Source organism: Micrasema longulum, unplaced genomic scaffold (genome assembly GCF_059751315.1).
Source record: "Micrasema longulum isolate JH-2025_06_02 unplaced genomic scaffold, ASM5975131v1 h1tg001478l, whole genome shotgun sequence".
NCBI classification, from domain to species: Eukaryota; Metazoa; Arthropoda; class Insecta; order Trichoptera; family Brachycentridae; genus Micrasema; species Micrasema longulum.
This window is the reverse complement of record NW_028278663.1, coordinates 521,950-541,935: the sequence shown is the minus strand read 5'-3', so window position 1 is coordinate 541,935 and position 19,986 is coordinate 521,950. Positions and strand designations below refer to the sequence as shown.

At 30.8% G+C, this 19,986-nt stretch overlaps 1 protein-coding gene and 1 long non-coding RNA gene across 2 annotated transcripts in view; one reads left to right on the top strand and one right to left on the bottom strand.

Moving 5' to 3' along the window:
• LOC148275256 (uncharacterized) overlaps positions 1 to 19,986 on the bottom strand; it is a 95,282-nt gene that overhangs the window by 8,253 nt on the left and 67,043 nt on the right. The gene's annotated exons all lie outside the window — the stretch shown is intronic.
• LOC148275258 (uncharacterized) lies at positions 6,157 to 8,557 on the top strand. Its single transcript, XR_015824083.1, has 2 exons — positions 6,157 to 6,688; positions 7,664 to 8,557. It is a non-coding gene; the product is annotated as an uncharacterized LOC148275258 (long non-coding RNA).

Here is a 19,986-nt window from a genome sequence, read left to right as displayed (position 1 = left end):
TTTTTTAACGTCCGTGATTTCTTAAATAGATTTTTAAATGAAACATTTAAATACATAATTTTGAGCTACAAAAAATATCTACCGTCATAAATTAATAACACTGTTAAATTGACGTTTATTGTCAATATTCTATTGGTAGGTAGGTACCACAAACGTTTTATTTGAATGTTTATTTATTGCTCCATTTATTTTCACATCACGTCATTTTATGATTTTTTAAATTTCTGATCAAATGTCTAAGCCAACAAAGATATCTCAAAGTTGCATACAAATATTTCCCAATGAAAATTCTGAAAGACTGTATCGACGTCATTCGATAATAATTATTCTCTTCCCGCTTTTTGTAATCAATGCAGAATCAATATAATAATATGCGTATACATTTTTTTAAAGAAATAACTCGCTAAGCCTCTATTTTAGAGGCTTGTCAGCAGATGAGAAAAAGAGGATGCGGAAGGAAGTTAGGAAAAATATACCTCTGCAATTAACGTGTTTGATAATGTAGCTGATACATATTGTTCGACCACTCTTTGCGACTTTCCACTTTTTAATAATCAACTGAAAAACCAACAAATTAACGACTGGAAAGTATGAGAAAATTAATTAATTCTCGTGAAAGATAATTCTGGCAAGTGGTGGTACCTACCAAAATCAAAAGGTAGCTTCACTGAGTGCTTGAATAATGAACTTGTAAGAATTAACGTGAAGAATGCCCATTGTTTTATAGTGTAGGTAAGTTCTCTTGGAATTCGTCTCGTTAAAAAAAAATACTACAAAGTATAATATAATGTTGTTAAGCAGAATGAATTAAAAACATATACATTGGAACCTCTTTTAACATGTTTATTTTCACGGTGTCGAAACAACATAGAAAAATAAAATAAATAAATGAACATCAATTTTATTTAACAATGCGTAATATTATTATAATTATTAAACTATTCGTTTTTGGTATTCCATACATTGCTTCATTACTTAATATAATAGAAAAATAAAAATTACGGAGTATTTTTATGTTTTTTTATATTTTTTTTTTTTTTTTTTAATTACTATAAAATAAAAAAGTACCTCCGTATCTTTTACAGAATATTTATTTTTTTCTTTCTTATATTATACAAAAATATAATACCTGTCTATTTATTATAGGAGCAAAAAATCATTAACATTTCTTGTATGTCCACGAACAGGCCATGCCCTTGTGGGACTTTTTGTTTGCTATTATTACTGTTAATATGTATTTCATTCCTATGTAATTATTTTCGTAACACTCTGTTATACCTTTTATGTTTATTGCAAAAAAAAAACTTTTAAAAAAATGCTTAAAGGAGAAAACAAATAAGGAGAATACATTATTTACTGATTTGTTGTTATTTTTCTTATTTTATTTTTTATTTATCAACTTATGTTAACACCAATACCTACATTTTTTTTGTGGATGGTCATGCATTTATTATTAATCATTATACTCCATTGCACACCCAGTGATGCATGGGGCACTGAATTGATAAACCAAATGCAGCATAGTTCGATCATTTGTTACGTGAAGGTAAGGTGATGAGTCTTATGCTTCAAGTGCCAGTCCAGGAACAATTAAAAATAATTTATTTGTAACTAAATATATTATATGAATGTTTCGAAAGTAGTTTTATATTAAAAACAAACAAATATAAAAAACCTTGGTTTAGTGTCACTGTTAAATAAAATCACAAAGCACCTATTTACAAAATGAAGGTTGTTAAAGCCAATGAAATAAACAGGCAAAGGCTTGCATTGTATGTGATTATATTATTTTAAAAATAATAGTGTAGACGGTGCATTGTTAGCCAATTTATGTAACATTCCACTTGTATACGAAATAAAAGCCGTGGCATTGTTTTAGATTACGGAAGTGACATTTTCTAATTGTATGTATTTTCAAAAAATAATGACTGCTCATGTCATTTATTACCTATGATATTATGTTCTGTGGGGAATATGGTTCGGTAGAATTATTGCTACACAACACCAATCGATATTTTTTACAATTCGTTGATACAAATATTTTTATATTTACAAAATTACGGCATTTGTACTTTCACACGTGTATAATTATATTATGTTTATTTGTTTATAATGTTATGTTGTTATCGAATTAAAGATGAATTAAAGAAATTTAAAGTCAAAAGAAAGGGAAAAAAATATTTCGCTACAGGAAATCCAAATTTAGATTTTATTTTTAATAACGTATGTTGGATACTTTTTATAGGCCTTTTGTTAACACCATAAATATTCCAGAATTGTAAGTATTCCTAATATTTCAACTGGTTCAAATTATCCAAATAAATTCCATGCGATGTTCAGATCATTCCTAAACAGTTTTTTTTTCATTCTGAAAAAAAAGTATCATTAATATTTAAAGCATTAACTTTATGGTCGAACATTTTACTAAATGCTTTTAAATATTTGTATAAAACCACTTACCGAATTTCCTATGTCTACCGGTTTCGAGACGTACCCGTCTCTTCGTCAGGACATTAATTAAACCAACATGGAAAATTCACCATACAACTTCAAAATATAAAAACAAAAAACAACACTACATGCATTTTAACAAGCACATGCACTGATTAGGACAAACATGCACTTATCAGATTATAAAAATATTTTATGTTGTTTGAAAAAGGGTTTAAAAAGGGAAAGGGGTGAAGGGAGGGGCGTGAGTTTAATTCACATTAGAAAAGCTTTAAAAAATAATGTTCCTTTGATCAATAATCCAACAACCTTTCAATATAGGCCGTTATACGATGCTCCATTGTAATGGTCACCGTAAACCTATTAAACTCACGCCCCTCCCTTCATCCCCTCCTCTTTTTATTCAACTATTTCTCGAACAACATAAAATCTTTTCATCATTTTATCAGTGCATGTTTGTCCTAATCAGTGCATGTGCTTATTAAAATGCATGACGTGTTGGTTTTATATTTTTGTGCAACAACCTATGGTGGTGTATAGTGGGTTTTGCATGTTGGTTTAACTAGTGCCTGACGAAGTGACGGGTACATGTCGAAACTGATAGACATAGAAAAGTCGGTAAGTGGTTATATACAAATATTTACTAACATTTAGTAAAACTATAAGTATACAATATTACAACAAAATAAAATTTTATATAGATTTAATACATACTAACGTTTCTCATTACGTAAAAGAAAAAAACAATTGTTGTGTACATAAAGAGGAGTGAGGTCTTACAATAATGTGTTGTCTATATTTTATTCGTTAATATGTTTAATATAGGTACCTGCAGTATAAACTACAAAAAATCAAGTGTTTTTAATAAGTGCTACATAAAACAGTAATTATGAATATACTTTTTGACTTATTTTTTTTAATATCTTGTATTTTCTGACTGCTCTTTTTATTTTCTTTGTTCATTTCAATTAATAAATAAATATTCCTGTAAGTATAATGACGTTGCCCTGTAGTCGTTTTTAATTTTGTAATTAAGATGCTACAATTGTTCTAAGTCGTCAACTTGCGTTTAGTGACGTAGAAAAATTACTATGTATTTCAATATTTTCAGTTTGTCCAAATGCTTGTTGACAAAAGACTGGATTGGAATATTACAATAAAATCAACTGGTCCAAGAAAAAGTTTAAAAAATGGAAAACTGTTTTCAGGCGTTGCCTAGTATGTGAAATAATTCGATCAGATTTATATTTTTACAACAATAAAGGTTTCAGCTCTAACTTCACTAAAATGAACAGATGTAAGAATTGAAGAAATATGGATATTCAAACATTTGCAAAACAGTGAATGTTACACAGTGTGTAAAGAGGCTACTTAAATCTGCCAATTACAGATCATAAGCCCTGTAAACGCCTTGACTTCCATATTTCCTTCTCTAAAATGTTCTCTTTCCCTGTTGTAATTTGTTAATTACTATGTATGTTGTAAAGACAAATTTGTAGAAAACAATTATTTTTTATACAGGTTTTATGTCTAGAACCCTGAATTTATTTAACAATGAGGAAGTTCAGTGTCTTTTTAATTTTTTTTTATTTGTTAATCGACTAATAAACTAACCATTTTTTATATTTTTTAAATGTATCGTATCATCAGCGCTATGATTTTATTAAAGTTTTGTATTTCTGAAATAACTCTGCGTGTGACGTCAGAGCTTGTACTCTGTTAGTTCTTCCGATTGGTTTGTTTACGGTAAGCCAACCGGATATCCTTCACATCTTTTATATCATTGGTTGGTTCATATGAACCAGTGACGTCAGATAGTGCGTTTTTATAAAAATATTTAAAAAAGAATTTTTTCGTACATTTTCAAGAAACTTTGCGATACAATTTAATGCTCTAATTTTTAAAGCGCGCAAGAAAATATTTGTGTATGCAATTTCTCGTATGGCTGAAGTTTCTCATTGGACAGTGGGAAAATGTAAATCTTAACAACAACAAAAAAGTATCTCTTTCAAAAAAATTTAGCAAGACTGATCTACCTTCCAAGTAACAAATGTATCCAGATACGTTGAAAATGGAGTACCAATGCAGTCACTTATGCGCCCATTTTGATGATGATCCGCGTGTGTTTGAAATACACAACTCATAAAATCCACCTATACATGTTTATGTTTGTAGGTAGGTATATTACATAGCATTGACCCTCATTACCCTCGTTAAATATATTTTAATGGAATTAGGTAATACCTTATGTCCCTATAGTAAAATTAATGTTTATTGTATAGAGCAACAATAAAAATATCTGCTGTTCACAAGAAAATAATCTGCAACCTACTTGACATTAGATGCTAATGGCTGCAAAGCGTGAAAATGTTGTAAAACGCCTAATCTATTATTACATCCGGCAGAAATAGTGTGAACGTAAACTTGAAATGAGGTTTCTATTTATTTCAAGGGCAAAGAATGTTCACAGGTAATTTATAACTTGAAACATGCTTTAAGACTCAACGTTCTACTTTATTCCTATGTCAGTTTTTTTCGCATTTTGAATCATTAACAACTACGATTATAACCTACCAAGTTTACTGAAAAACACCTTTGTTTGAAATACATCATTATCTAAATAATTTTATATCGTAGATTAATTTTTTGTGATTGAAGGTAACATATTTATGAGAACAAACTAAAAATGTATTTAATTTAAAAGTATTTTTACAGATTGTTGTGCGAAATTGTACATGATTCTTGATAGTCCATAATAGGCCTTTTTTAGAAGTCCGCCTTTTACAAACATTTTGAATTTATTATTATTTTATTTAACAAAAAATAACAATTAAGTTCTTAAATAATCTTTAATTTTTTCTGGCTTAATACAGGCTTATATACTTATGTAGTCAAGCAGACAAAATCAAAATATTTTATTTTTTTTATAATTCATTGCCCAAAAAAAATTATGTTCAAAACTCGTTTATTTATCGTAGCTTCTCCAAATTTAGTTTACTTTGTCCCCATTTAGATATTTTTAATACAAAATTTTGTAACTTCAAAAAAAAACTTTTTGAATCACTGTAAAATGTAACATTTGTATTTGTGTAATAAGTTTATGTTCTTTTAATTATGTTTATTTTATTATAATATAAAAATTTTGAATCTGTCAACCTTATTTTGAAAATCCCTCTCCTCCACTTTATTTTCACATCCCTTAACCTTCTTACGAGCTCTTTTTTTTCTATAATATATTATTTTTCTCGTTACTGTGTAACATGTTCTCTCATCATATTTGTGAAAAACTTTAACTGGGTGTAGGTACTGTTTTTTACATTTTGTATTCTTATATAACAACTGTTGTTTTTCCTTAATAAATAAAAATAAAATAAAGTATGTGTTTTCAATATATTGAATTTAATTATTATAATACATGCAGAGTATAGTGACATTGTTTATATTGTATTATTTTACAGTTATTTTTGGTATTATTTATTACAAATAATTTTCCCTCACTAAGGTGTCCTGAGCTAAGGAAAACATTTTACATATTGTAATTTTGTAATATCCCCTAAATTAGTACACAGTAAACCAAATTTTACTTGTAATAATAATATGGCGAACAGTACAAATAAAAACACTTTCTCACCTGCTTGGCCTGATCGAAAGAGGAATTCCAAATAAATTGTAAACAGTAAGGAAAGATAAAAAGTCAAATGAAACTACTTTGTTTTTAACCACTTTTTTTTTTTTTTTTACCCACCGGTTTCGTAGCTACAAAAGCTTAGTAATTATATAATGATAAAGAAGCTTGTGTAGTTTTGAAACCGGTATTCGACAAAATAATAAATAACACAATAACGTTTATAATATTATTACAAAATACATATTAGGTTTCCTTAAAATCTTTTGTCTTCATATCTGTGTTTTTTCAATCAAATTTGCATTTATTTTAATAAAATTTGTGACGAGGAAGTTTAGCCCTGCGAGAAATTGGATAATAAAATGTATTCTTACGCGCGGTAAAAAAAACGATTTACTATATGTACAACATATAGAGAAGAATTTAAAAACACTGAACTCCTCATTGAAATAACTGTTTATTTTTTAAATATAATTATAATCGTTGCTGTACCGAAAACATAGTAATTTCAGAAAATTATTTCAATCACCAAGTACGGGGGAATAAACGCGCAGTAAAGCAACAAACCCGCATAAACAATAATACAGCAGCTTCATTTTGTTAAATACGAGGGTTGTGTAAAAAATAAGGTTCTGTTTTTTTTTCAGTTTTAAGGCATTTTTTATTTGAACTGAAAAATACATCATTGGAACGCTTAATTTCTTAACTATTTTTCAACAAAATCATCAGATTTTTCAACGCATTTTTGTTAACGACTAATCCACTTTTGGAATTCAGCTTCAAAGAAGTCCGCCGCCGGTCCGTGGAGGAATTTGGTGATCGCTTCCTGCACTCTTTCATCAGTCTCGAAACGTTGTCCACCCAAGTGTTGCTTTAATTTTGGAAACAAGTAGAAGTCAATCGGTGAAAGATCATGGCTGTAGGGAGCCTGTTCAACGAGATCCCAGCCAAAATTTTCGATTAAATCCTTGGTTTGGCGAGAAACGTGCGGGTGCGCATGGCTCTTCTGAGTTTTTACAAGGTCTCGCAATAATTTTCCGAATTTATTGTGGTCCCTCGAGTCGTAAACTCAACAAGCAGGACGGTCACCAAATTCCTCTACGGACTGGCGGCGGACTTCTTTGAAGCTGTATTTCAAAAGTGGATTAGTCATCAACAAAAATGCGCCGAAAAATCTGGTGATTATGTTGAAAAATAATTAAGAAATTAAGCTTTCCAATTATGTATTTTTCAATTCAAATAAGAAATGCCTTAAAAAAAAATAGATTTTGTTTTTTACACAACCTTCGTATTTAGATTGCTTTACTAATAATAAAAGCGTATAGCAATAATATAATAAAACACTGATTCGGTAATTTACCCATAAATGAAGTATAAAGAAAATTTTATGAAAAATAAAATAAAATCGATTAAATTAGCCTAGAAGTCTTATCAAAATAAAAGAAGTGTTGTTTTGTAGATAACTTTAACATGATCATTTTTTTAATCGACAGTTTTTTCTTAGCTCTGACATTTTTTTGAAAAATTAAAAGATCGTGATCAGGAACTCGTTTGACGCCCGTGGGAGCGGACAAGAATAGGTAAGAGGGGATATTTCTAGTATATTAGTCCCATGTTCCCTGGCACAAAGGTGTTCCTTAAAACACTTTTGTTAAAAATCAAATCTATACCTTTTTTTTAGATTGGTGTCTGATTTGCCAGAGCCATTGTGTTATGCGTAATTATCGGTCATAAACCTTGACGTAGTAGCGCGTGGCGGGAGGTTCACAGTTCATGGTCCGGTTGTTACAACTGGATTATGGCTGCTAGGTTCTACCTCTCGACCGTTTTGTAACATGGAACGATTACATGGATTATTCAATTACGAATAAATACTAACTGATTTAGATATATATCTAACGCCGTGTCATAAAAAAAAACAACCACAAAATACGCTCTCTTCATTATTTTTTGTACTTATTTAGTATCTGGCAAACATCGATGTATTTTAAAATACCAATGATAACTTTCTTTTAGTAAGAATTATGTACTGTTTATTTCTCGATCAATATTAACAAAATTTTAATCGGATTGTGGTTAAAGCATTTGGGTTCTTACGATTTACCCAAATATGAAAATTTTGGTTGTCATTTTCAACGAGTTGTAAATAACTCACTATTATAAAATAGAAATCAAGTTGGGGTAGAGCGGGGTGCGGAACGGGTGGGTGAGGAACTGAACATATGCGAGAAAAGAATCCTGCAGTTCTTTGGGCATATTTCCAGGGGACTCTGATAGTTTGGAAAAAAAACTATTCTCCTGGGAAGTGTCGAAGGGACAAGGTTGCGTGGACGTCAACCGACAAGATGGAGCGGCACAGTCACTGAGTTATCAGAATCATCACTGACGAATGCCTATAGAAGAGCACAAGACCGTCCCAGATGGAGGGAGACTGTCCACAGACGAGCCATACCTGGAGTCAGGCGTAATCACTATCCTCAGACATGAGGCACGGATTAAAGAGAGCGGGGTGCGAACTTCGGACTTTTGATCCGCAAGTTCACAATACTAGCCACAGGACTACGAGCCGATTCCCATTTTTTAATAGTGAATCATATACAACTTTTTAAAAATGGCCAACAAAATGAAAATATTTGGGTAAATTATAAAAACGCAAATATTTCTTGCTAAAAAAAGAAAATAATGGTGTCAGGTTTTAAAATAAAAGTTGGCTAGTTAAAAAAAAACATGTTCTCTTTCTATCATCTTCATCATCATCCTCTTTCCACTGCATTGATAAACCAAATAATTTGATCATCAGTTACAATATGAAGGTAAGGTGATCATTTTTACGCTTCAAGTGTCGGGCCAGGAACAATGAAATATTGCGGTTCAAAAAACCTTTAAAATCAATATTTTACGTCACCCTGTCAGGAACCAAACCAATGACCTCAAGAATGGTAGGCAAACGCGTCAACAACGAGGCGGACGTATCTCTACTCGATTTTCCTGTCCAGTATTTTTACCTGAGAACAGCTTTCGAGTCAAAAACACTCGTACAGAGTTATGGTTCTTTTTCATACAAAGCCTGTATTATTCATTCACCTGAACAAGGAGACTTTTTGCTTTCATCATATTTATTCTATAGTATGATAAAATAACAGTTTTTTTTAATATATAAATATGACCGAAGATGGTTCTGATACCAGCCCAGAGAAATAACGTTGAAGGGAAACACGAATTAAAAGAAAAAGACGGCCTTGTAAATAATGTCAGCTTCTTATAAAATTAAACTTTTACTTTACGTGACAAAAAAATAAATAATATTGAATGATTAATTAAATACAGAAATACAAAAAAATAATTAAAACAAATCTTCAATAATATTGTAATCAATGTATTGAATACGTCCATTTTTCCCCCTAGGATTTTCTCCCTAGGGAGCCATTTAGATCTTTATTTGTTGCAGCAGCGAGATAAACCTTTTTGAGAAGGGAATATGGAAGCTTTGACTTTTACAGGGCTTATGCTCTGTCATTGGCTGGTTCAAGTGGCTTCTTCTGATCATACCATCAAGCGGACACACGAGAAGAGACTTATCCATGTACCATCATAATAATACCTTTATCCATACTCAATGGTACATAGGATACATAATTGGTACACCAAATACAGTATATATCGATCGTCGTTTATGTAAAGGTAAGTTGATAAGCCAGATCGTTTCAGGTTTCAGTCAGTATATTTCACGAGTTGAAAAAATGCACATGATACATATATATACAATGTACAAGATGTAATATAACGCCTTCATCCATTCTCTCAAATTTACAATTATATTTCTGTCCATTTTATTCGTTATTTGTTTTATTTCCCACGTGGTATTATTCTGAAAACAATAAAGAAAACTCGTTAAAACAAAACGTTTGCCTGCCATGTTATAAGATATGTTAACTATACATTTTTCTTAACAAGTCGAGAAATTTGACAAATGATTACTAAAAAAAAAATACCAATGAAGAATATTTTGAGTATGTTCGCATCATCGTAATCAATTCGGTCTAAGAAAGAAACGTTATCAGCGACTTCAGTCAATTGGTAGTAAGAGAGTTAGATAAGACATACTCATATGTATTTTTTAACTATTTGCTGTCCGATTTAATTTATTATGTTACTGACTTTATTTTTTAAATAAAATTATGTGAACTATATGTTTGAATACATTTTAAAGTTATTTGCACGCATATTTATTTTTCTGTTGTTTATTCTCGAAAAGTTTTCAATAAAAAATGAGATACTTACTGAATTTCAACTTTTGGAACCTAGAGATGTTATCTTAGTATAATTATGCATATTTTAAAAGAGAACGGTGTCAATATCTCCCTCTCACTTCTGTTCAATGTACTTCATAGTCCTAACGCTCCTATATACCTGCGTGAAAAATTTCAACGCTTATCAGTTCATGGTTTATCTCTTCGTTCTAATTCTCAAGGCACTCTCTTAATATCCATCCACAATTCTTCTTTCTTCTCTAACTTATATAGCGTCCATGCGGCTCGACTGTGGAATCATCTCCCATCCACCATCAAAGATGTTACTAAATTATCTCTGTTTAAATCACGTCTGAAGAAACATCTCCCTTTTCTTTCTTAATCTCTCCTCCTTTCCTCTTTCCTCTTTTTTCCTTTTTCTCATTGAGTAATAGTTTTGATTTAAGGTAATTTATTACGTTTATTTCTATTTTTATATATCTTTAGCTTTTTAATCTTTTTTTTCTATTGAATATGTTCTGTAACTTGAATTATAAAAATAAAACTTTTATTTTATTGGTTGGTTGGAAGAAATTGCCATTTGGCAATAAGCCCGCCAAAGTACAAACAACATTATGTACAAAAAGTTAAATAAAAATAAATATATGTCAATCTAATTTTTACTATTCTAATTTTATAATTACCTATGTATTTAAAATAAGTTTTCATTTATAATTTTCGGGTTTAAAAATTAGCACGTACAAAACGGGTGGCAGTTAGCATCACGTCATTTTGACGTCACGCGCCTTGACCGCCGGCTGCGCTTCTAATAAACATTGCACACAAGTTTGCGTACTAACGTACTAAAACGTCATACTTGCTGTTTGTCACACAGGGCGCGTAACGCCTCGTTTTCGGGTAATTCAAAAATACTTTTGTAGAAAATATATCCGACGCCGCACGAAAAAAATATAAATTAAATATTATTAGTATCGTAATTTTTTGTTGATTTAAAAAAAAGGTGCAAAAACCCGAAAGAAGATTCAGTCAGATGAATCTCGCCCGCATCAATAAAGATTTCTGCTTTTTAACCTGCCAAAAATCAACATTTGAAAAGATTAAACAACTTAAAAATTCTCCATAATTATTGCCTTGACTATCAAATATTACTAACGTTTATGAGATGCGGGATCTCGGGGTCCTACTTGACAATAAGTTAACGTTTGAGGCACATGTCAACTCAATTGTGAAAAAATCATACCAAATGTTAGGTTTCCTTTTCCGTATAGGGAGAGAATTGAATGATGCGCGCACTTTAAGAATTCTATACTTTACACATGTTCGAAGTTAATTCGAATTCGCATCTCCCTCTTAGAGCCCTCAATACAAAAAATACATTAACCGAATTGAATCTATCCAATCAAAATTGATATCGTACTGCAATTTAAGACGGTTGACTTTAAATACAGGTCCAGATGAATCTACAAACTTACCTAATCAGCAAACTCTCTAAACTCGCAGGAACATGGCTGACGCCATTTTTTTATGTATTAAACTTTAAATAACATAATAGATTGCCCAAGATTCTATCACTTATTATTTTAGAGTCCCAATAACGCATAACAGAAACCAATCTTAATTTAAAATTTCTAAATGTTCCACTAAATCTTTTCAAAATTAATTGGTAAATAGAACTTGCAATATGTGTAATCCTAAACTAAATTTTATTGATATTAATAACATATCTTTAACTTCCTTTAAAAATGAAATTTAAAAAAAAAACAAGTTATGATGTTGCGCCTTGAATCCGCAGTCTATATTATGCAGATTATGTGAAGTTCAGGATATAGGCGCATTATAAATGTTCACTGTTTAATCAACTATGGTTGTATTATATTATAATGTGCAACTGTGTGACTAATATTAAAATGTAGATATATTTTTAAAAATATATGTATTACATTTACATTTTTAGTAATATTATAAGTTTTGTATGATTAATTATTTTATGTTATTTATTATTTTTATGTGACAACATTTACAATAACAATATTATGTGGAAGCCTCTAATTGGACTTAATGATATGTATTTATAATATAACTGTATCTTATAAATTTAAAAATGTCTGTTGGCTTTACAATGAAATAACATAAAATCATCATCGTCATCATTCCCTTTCCGCACCTAATGGTACATAGGGCACTGGATTGCTATATCAATCGCAACATATCTTGATCAATTTTGTAACATGAAGGTAAGGTGATCAGTCTTATGCTTCAAGTACCAGTCCAGGAACTATGAAATATTTTTTTTTTTTCTCTTGATCCCGTTATTCATTGTTTTGCTTATGCATACAGAGTTTTTTTTCCCGGTATGTATATTTTACACAATAGTTATTTTTCACGGGTCTGAGTCAATTCCTTCATTCATTTTTTTCATTTTTGTAACTATGGCCTTCAGAAAGTCAATGTATTTTTCGGCAGAAGCTTAATTTTTTATTACTTTCTCTGGGTTTTCAAAAATTTGGCCGTATTATGCGCACATTTGTGTATTAATAATATAATATTCTAGTTTGAAAACACCCTTTTAAATAAATATTTCATATCAACCATGTCGGGAATCGAACCCGAGACCTCTTGCATGGTGGACAAACGCACTGACCATTACACCACGAGGCCGACAAATATAAAAATAAATAGGCAGAATGGTGAATGAATGTTGCACAGTGTGTGATGCGGTCATGTGAACCAGCCAATGACAGGTCATAAGGCCTGTAAATTTCTAGACATTATTTTTCGAACCCCAAACCCTACTCATAGCACGATTTCCATTTTCTCTCACAGTTATTAAATGTATTTATGAAGCCTTTGAAAATGGTCCTAAAATCATAATTTTAGGATAACGACAAATGAGAAACACGCCGTCAAGCGACAATACGCGTTGTTGGAAGTTCGCTTTTCACAAGTTTCGTGCTTGATATGCACTTAATTTATGAAAGCAACAATAATTCATAATAATAGTGTCTTGAATTACGCGTAGGTAAGAATTATCCGTAAGGTACCATCTATTTTTACTTTCTAGAGATTATATTAATAATTCCTTTAGACTTCGTAACAAGTCCACTCGAAGCTTATTGCGGACAAGAGTTTCATATTAAGAGTAGTACCGACTGCCCGCATAATACGATCAACAATTCCAAGCAGGAAGAATAAAGAGCGGTAAAACCCTTTCGCACACAGAAAACTATGATTGTTTTTTAAATTAATTACCATATTTTTTTATCGAAGCCTTCAGAACTACGTCTTTAAAAGAGGTTTGTCGGAAGAGTAGTCTCCCTAAAAACCTCTTTCTTTGGGTTAATGAATGTAATGACTTCGTGGTCGAGGAAATAAAAGATAATTTAATTTAAAGTTTATATTAGAAGCATTAGTGCTTCAAAGTTAGCTTTGTGGTTATTTATTATTATAAAATAAATAAAACACCTGTATTTTTAACCACTATCTTTCTTTTTTTTCCCCCATCGACCGGTTTCAAATCAAACAAGCTTCTTCGCCAATTACTTGTTTTGTACATAGAAGTATATTTAATATATATGTTCCTAAATGCTAACTAATTGACGGCAGAAGTAAGAGAGAGCCTAGGCCCCGATTACAATGGAAAGTTATCTTCGACTGTCTATAAAGAAAAACCGACATTTGTGTACAAAAATGAGTATATTTGTATGAACATTTAAAGTATCTTCGTCGGTAACCTATAATTGAACATGTTTAGAAGAAATTGTGCATTGGCGCCATCTCTGGAAGTTCCTTAATATTATTTACCTCTCTATTACATTTATATATTCAGTATTATTATTATTGTGGATAATTTATATAGCGTCATTTATGTGAAAATCACCATAAGTCTAGTATCCTAACACCCCTTGCAGCTACATAGTGCATGAACGGTTGGGATTCTAGTTTCTCATTTATAATTATTACAGAATTCAATAACATACATAAACTAGATTACAGCACGTATTGCGGAAAGTTATTTTTTGGTAATTTTTTTCTTTTTTTTTTTTAATCGTTTACAAAACTTTTGTAACTGCGTCAATTTTCAAGGCTTCAGCGCTTTAACTTCACAAAAATCAACAGAAGAAAGAATTGAAAAAAACATGAATTTTCAAAGATAGACAGATTGGTGAATGTTACACAATGTATAAAGAGCCACTTAAATTAGCTTATGACAGGTCATGAGCCCTGTAAATTCATAGACTTCCATATTCCCTTCTCTAAAATGTTCTCCATCTCTGTTGTAATATCGTGGGGTAATTACGAGAACTACAATAATTGCTTTACCGAAACCAACATTAACTGTTAAGGATCTGGGTGTTAAATTTGTGAGCACCCTGAGATTTCATGATCACATAGAGGCATTCAGTGGTAAATCATTGAAGATGTTAGGATTTGTTCTGCGTACTGCCAGGGTTTTCGAAAATATCCGCGTAATGAGAGCTCCATACAACTCTTGGTGTGAAGTAGACTCGAGAGTGGCTCGATGATTTGGGGGCTACATGAACTGAAGTACTCTCTTATGATAGAGAAAATACAAATAAAGTTTCTGAGATATCTACCCGACCGAGTTTCTCCAGGGTAAGTATGCTTGGCTACAACAGTTTAGAGACTAGAAGGAATGTGTATTTGACTACACATTTTTATCGATTGTTGCGCAGTATGGTCGATAATATTGAGATTATGATAAGCATTGGTTTGTATGTTTTGATAATTACCTAAGACAGCGTCAGCACAAACTGTTTCATATTACGATATACAGGACCAGCCTGGGGACGATTATGCCTGTTGTAAGGGCTACCGCTATGCTGAACAACATCTCTCTGGATGTTGATCTGTTCCATGGATCCGAAGGGGTTTTCTAGAGGAGGATTCTCCTACTGCTTTAACAAGACTCTTTCATGTTTTTTTTGTTTTTATAACATCTTGTCGTGCCTTACGTCTTGGATTTTAGTTTGTAATTTGTTTGTTATTTTTAATGAATAAATAAAATTGAATCAAATTTATCAGCATTTTTGATTTTCCCATTTAAAACCTATATTTATATCTCCCTCGATGAATACGACAGAATTCAAATTATATTATGATGATTTGAATACATGACTTGTCTTTTTGTTGCATTCATGGAGGAGAATAAAAAAAAGTGGATTTAGTGAGTAACTCACAAATGATGATTTTATTTTATTTTCTTAGTAATACAAACAGATGTTACAGGTTACAATACAATACTTATTTAAATTTTTTTAAAATCGGGGAATCAGTTATAAACCTTGCCATCCAATTAGATGTATTTACATAAATTCAACCATGTAAGGCGATGATTGAAACGATATTACCAATAAAATAATAATTATTAAAAACATTATTCTGGATTACAAATGAAAATAACAGAAACATTGAATTATACTTTACATAACTAGTAATAACAGTCAGGAAGAAACGGAAAAAAATATGAAAATATTTCAGCTCATAGAAAAACTTGATTATTACATATTAAACATTTACAGACTGAATAATTAAAGATATTGAAGGATCAGACGAAAACGTTTAAAAATAATGGCACTTAAAAATACAGATAGTCTAAAGATTGTACGGAGACATCGAAGCTCATTAAACAAATAATTCCTGGTTAAAAATTAAAAATAGAGATATACCTAAGGGTGAAATGAAAATGTGTGTTTTGAAAAGATTTATGAGTTAAGTAGTTGCAGAAATTACCCCACGATATGTTAATCTTAATAACTCCTTGCAAGCCTTGTCCACAACATTTAGACCTACTCAAAATAATGTTAAATAAAATAAGTTTTTTTTAACATTATTTTGACTTAACTTTAATTCGGGTTGTGGTCCTGTGGCTAGTGTCTTGGACTTACGGACCGAAGGTCCGTAGAATTTTACTCTACCCCAACTTGATTCACATTTTCTAATAGTGAGTTATTTACAACTCGTTGAAAATGGCCCTCAAAATCAAATATTTGATTAAATCATACGAACGCAAATATGTATTTAAAAAAATAAATTAGTATTAAATGTATTTCTGTAGACATCTGTCATTGGTTTTATTCTCTGTATATTTTATTTGTTATATTTTTTTACATGTATAACTGTTGATATCCCTAACAAATAAAATAATAAAATATAGCAAATGTACACATTATCTGTGTTCGAAAGGGTTATAAAGCAGATTACCAGTGTGTTCTGCCGCCTCACAATACGAAGACAAGCAACTTTCATTCCTGTCTTAATGATTCGCATAGAATTTTGAGATTTTTATTCAATACGTAACAACAGAGTTATCAAAGCATCTCTACACAAGAATTTGATGTATTTCGTAATGAGTTTCTTGTAATAACTCACTCCCTAAGTGGACGGCTAGACTTAGAGCCATTGAGGAGACGAGAACAGCTATTTTACCACATTCATTTTACTGCGTCTGCGTAATGAATGCAATCATAGCCCAAGACGAATAATAAATAATTGGTATACGAGAGAGTAAATTACAATTTGCGGGTTAAATTACTCCTGATCAGCACATAATTGATGATGTATCGTCTACGTTGTAAACTGAGTTTTAAAAGATGCGTTTATTTATACCTATTTCGAAATTAAAATAATAATTATATAACACTATTCAAAATTTGCTGATTTTAAGTAGTGCGTCACTTGTGTGTGTATTCTTTTTTTATAGCAGCAACCTGCTTATCCAAAGAATTGAGAATAGTCCATAAACCGCATACGCACATCAAAGAGAAGGCGACTCAACTACTCATAAATGAGTTGGTTTACGTTTTGACCCATTAGTTTCTTTGTAGACGTCGCTCAGTACGCAACTCCTGATTTGAATTCAACTATGCCGTGTTGTGTCCTTTTAAAGTGTAGAAATACTGCTAGGATCTTGAAGAAACAGGATGCAATTACATTTCATCTGTAATTTGCAAATGAATGTGAATATAACAAATGCATTACTCAAAAATTGAATTATTTTTCCATCTGTCAGATTGTCGAAGAAACAAAATTGAAATTTCGTTAGTGTTGCCAGGGTAGTAAAAAAATTTACCCTACTTTGCTCATATAATAAGAGAAATAGTAAAAATTGAACCTCGGATTAAACAACGCCGTGGTGGACATTCGGCTGACATTATCTTTAAAACATAAAATATTATTTAACATGATATAAAAATATCCGTTGTATGTAAAATAAATTTTTTTTACATTTTAAATTCAATTACTCTTATTAAATGACCCTTTACTTATCTACTATGTTGTATCAATCAATGTTTCCGAGTGCACAATAAAATTTTAGAAAAATTAACAAATTGTTTTTTTTTACCTTACATTTGTGTTATGGTTACTATTATTATTGTTATGGTTACCTATACAATAAATCACGGCTCGCCACTGATGTATATAATAATAAACTTATAATACTTTGTGCAGAATGTAACATTTAAATCAAATAAACTGCGAATGAAATGAATTTATTATCTATCTTTGTAGGTACAGTTTACAATAAAACACTATGTAATCTTACCAAACGCCAGCTATAATACAAAGTAGGTGCCTTAAAACCTGGCAAAAAATAAGTATAATTCGTATTCTTAAAATACTTAGTGGATTGCCAAATCAAAGCACTTAGCGTGTTATTGTATATTATCGAGACAATAACATGACATGCTGCCTTTTCGAGGTCCCAGTCTGTAGTCAAGATAGAGTAGGTAAATCTGTTTGCAATTGTTTGCGCCATTGTCAAAAAAAGCAGCATTTTTCTAGCCGAGCGAGGTATCACATATGAAGAAAATTCGTGGGAAAATTTTAAGGAAACAAAACGTTTTTCTGTTTACCTGAACCTACTTTGTTTCTTTTGTCAGTATAATTTATTGTGGGTGCTATTAATGAAATTGTATGCAATTTCTCATTTAATTTGTTCAATCGAGAATCATAAATATTCAGGGTCATTCAAATGACGATTTCGTATGTCTAAGTGAATAAATGGTTTCACACGGACTATCTCTTCGTTCTAGTAACGAGAGAACCATTTTAATACCCTGTCATCGCTTTAATTTTCTTGCCTCCTCTTTCACAGTGGTAGCCGCTCGATTGTGGAATAATCCACCCACTAATGTTAGAGACGCCCCTTCTTTATTTACATTTAAGTCAAGATTGAAATGTCACTATCAAAATATTTGAATTGTTCCTTTATCCTTCTTCTTTCCTTCCCATCCCCTCTCCTCTCTTCATAGTATAGTGTTAGTTTTTTGTGTATTTTTATTTTGTTAATATTTGTTTTTAATTATTATATAAAATTGTAAGATTTAATATGTCAATGTATTTGTAATTTCCTCAAACTGAACGGTTTGGGTAGGTAGGAAGAAATTGCCTTAAGGCAATATGCCCGCCCTTATATGTATAGATATTGTATATAAAGTGTTAAATAAATAAATGAGTATTTTGTTGGTTAAATTATTATATTAATTTAAATTGCGTTTTGTCTGGGTTTGGTCTCTCTTATATTAATATAAGAGAGACCAGACCCATTTTACAAAGACTTGCTTAAGCAAGTAGTATCCGAAGAGTAAAACTAAAACTACTATCTCTAAGTAAGGGGGGACAAATTTCGATACAATAAATGATGTGTATGAAATAAAAAAAAAGAAAATTATGGAGTGTTAACGATTGGAAGTCGCCTAAATATACATACTTGTAAATTTTATCACGAATTCAACATATTTATTGATTTCCCTATTGAAAATCTAGGTAGTGAAATGCAACAACTGTCGAAAGCTATTCACGATAGCACGGATTGTAATATTCTCTTTCCCAATTAAGTATACAAAATCCTAGGCCGATAAATGAAGCGGAACTTTAATTACCATATCGCCTTTAATTATTATTAACATTTTATTTAATTAGTATGTTCCTTATGCGTGTCAGGTATAGATGGATTTAACAAGGAAAAAATCCCAATCATTTCGTGTGTTGTAAGAATGATGAGTATTTTTAGTGTTCGTTTGTAAGAGGTATTTACATGAAAAATAGCAAATGAACAAATGTTTTCAGGTACTCTAATACGTATACATAATATTATAACATAAAGCTGCCTTTCCTTTCCGCTATTTGTTATATCGTAATGTTTTATTTTCCAATCACTATCGGAGTTTTTTACACAATCACCAAATATGATAAATATTATTTTATTTTATTAACTTATACGGCAAAATTGCCCTTTACAAAACTTATACTATGAACATATTTGGTTTAGAAACATATTACAACAGACATGAAAAACATTTGACAGAAAGTAATATAGAAGTCCAGGCATACCTGCCATTATGGCAGGTAATCCAGGGCCTGCCATTATATCAAATCATGAGCCTTGTGGAGGCCTGAACTTCTATACATATTCCCTTCTGTAAAATATTCTTCATGTCTGTTGTAATATGTTGATATTAAAAGCTTCTTGAGGGTTGAATCCAGTCCTTGTTTACGAAAATTTTTGATATTTTAGTTGAATTACTTTTAGAAAAACATATTACTTTTTACCCAAGATTTAGAAACGAAAATTAAACTAAATTATTAAATTAATAATAACAATAATCATGGTTTATTAACAAAAAAATACTATTTCTT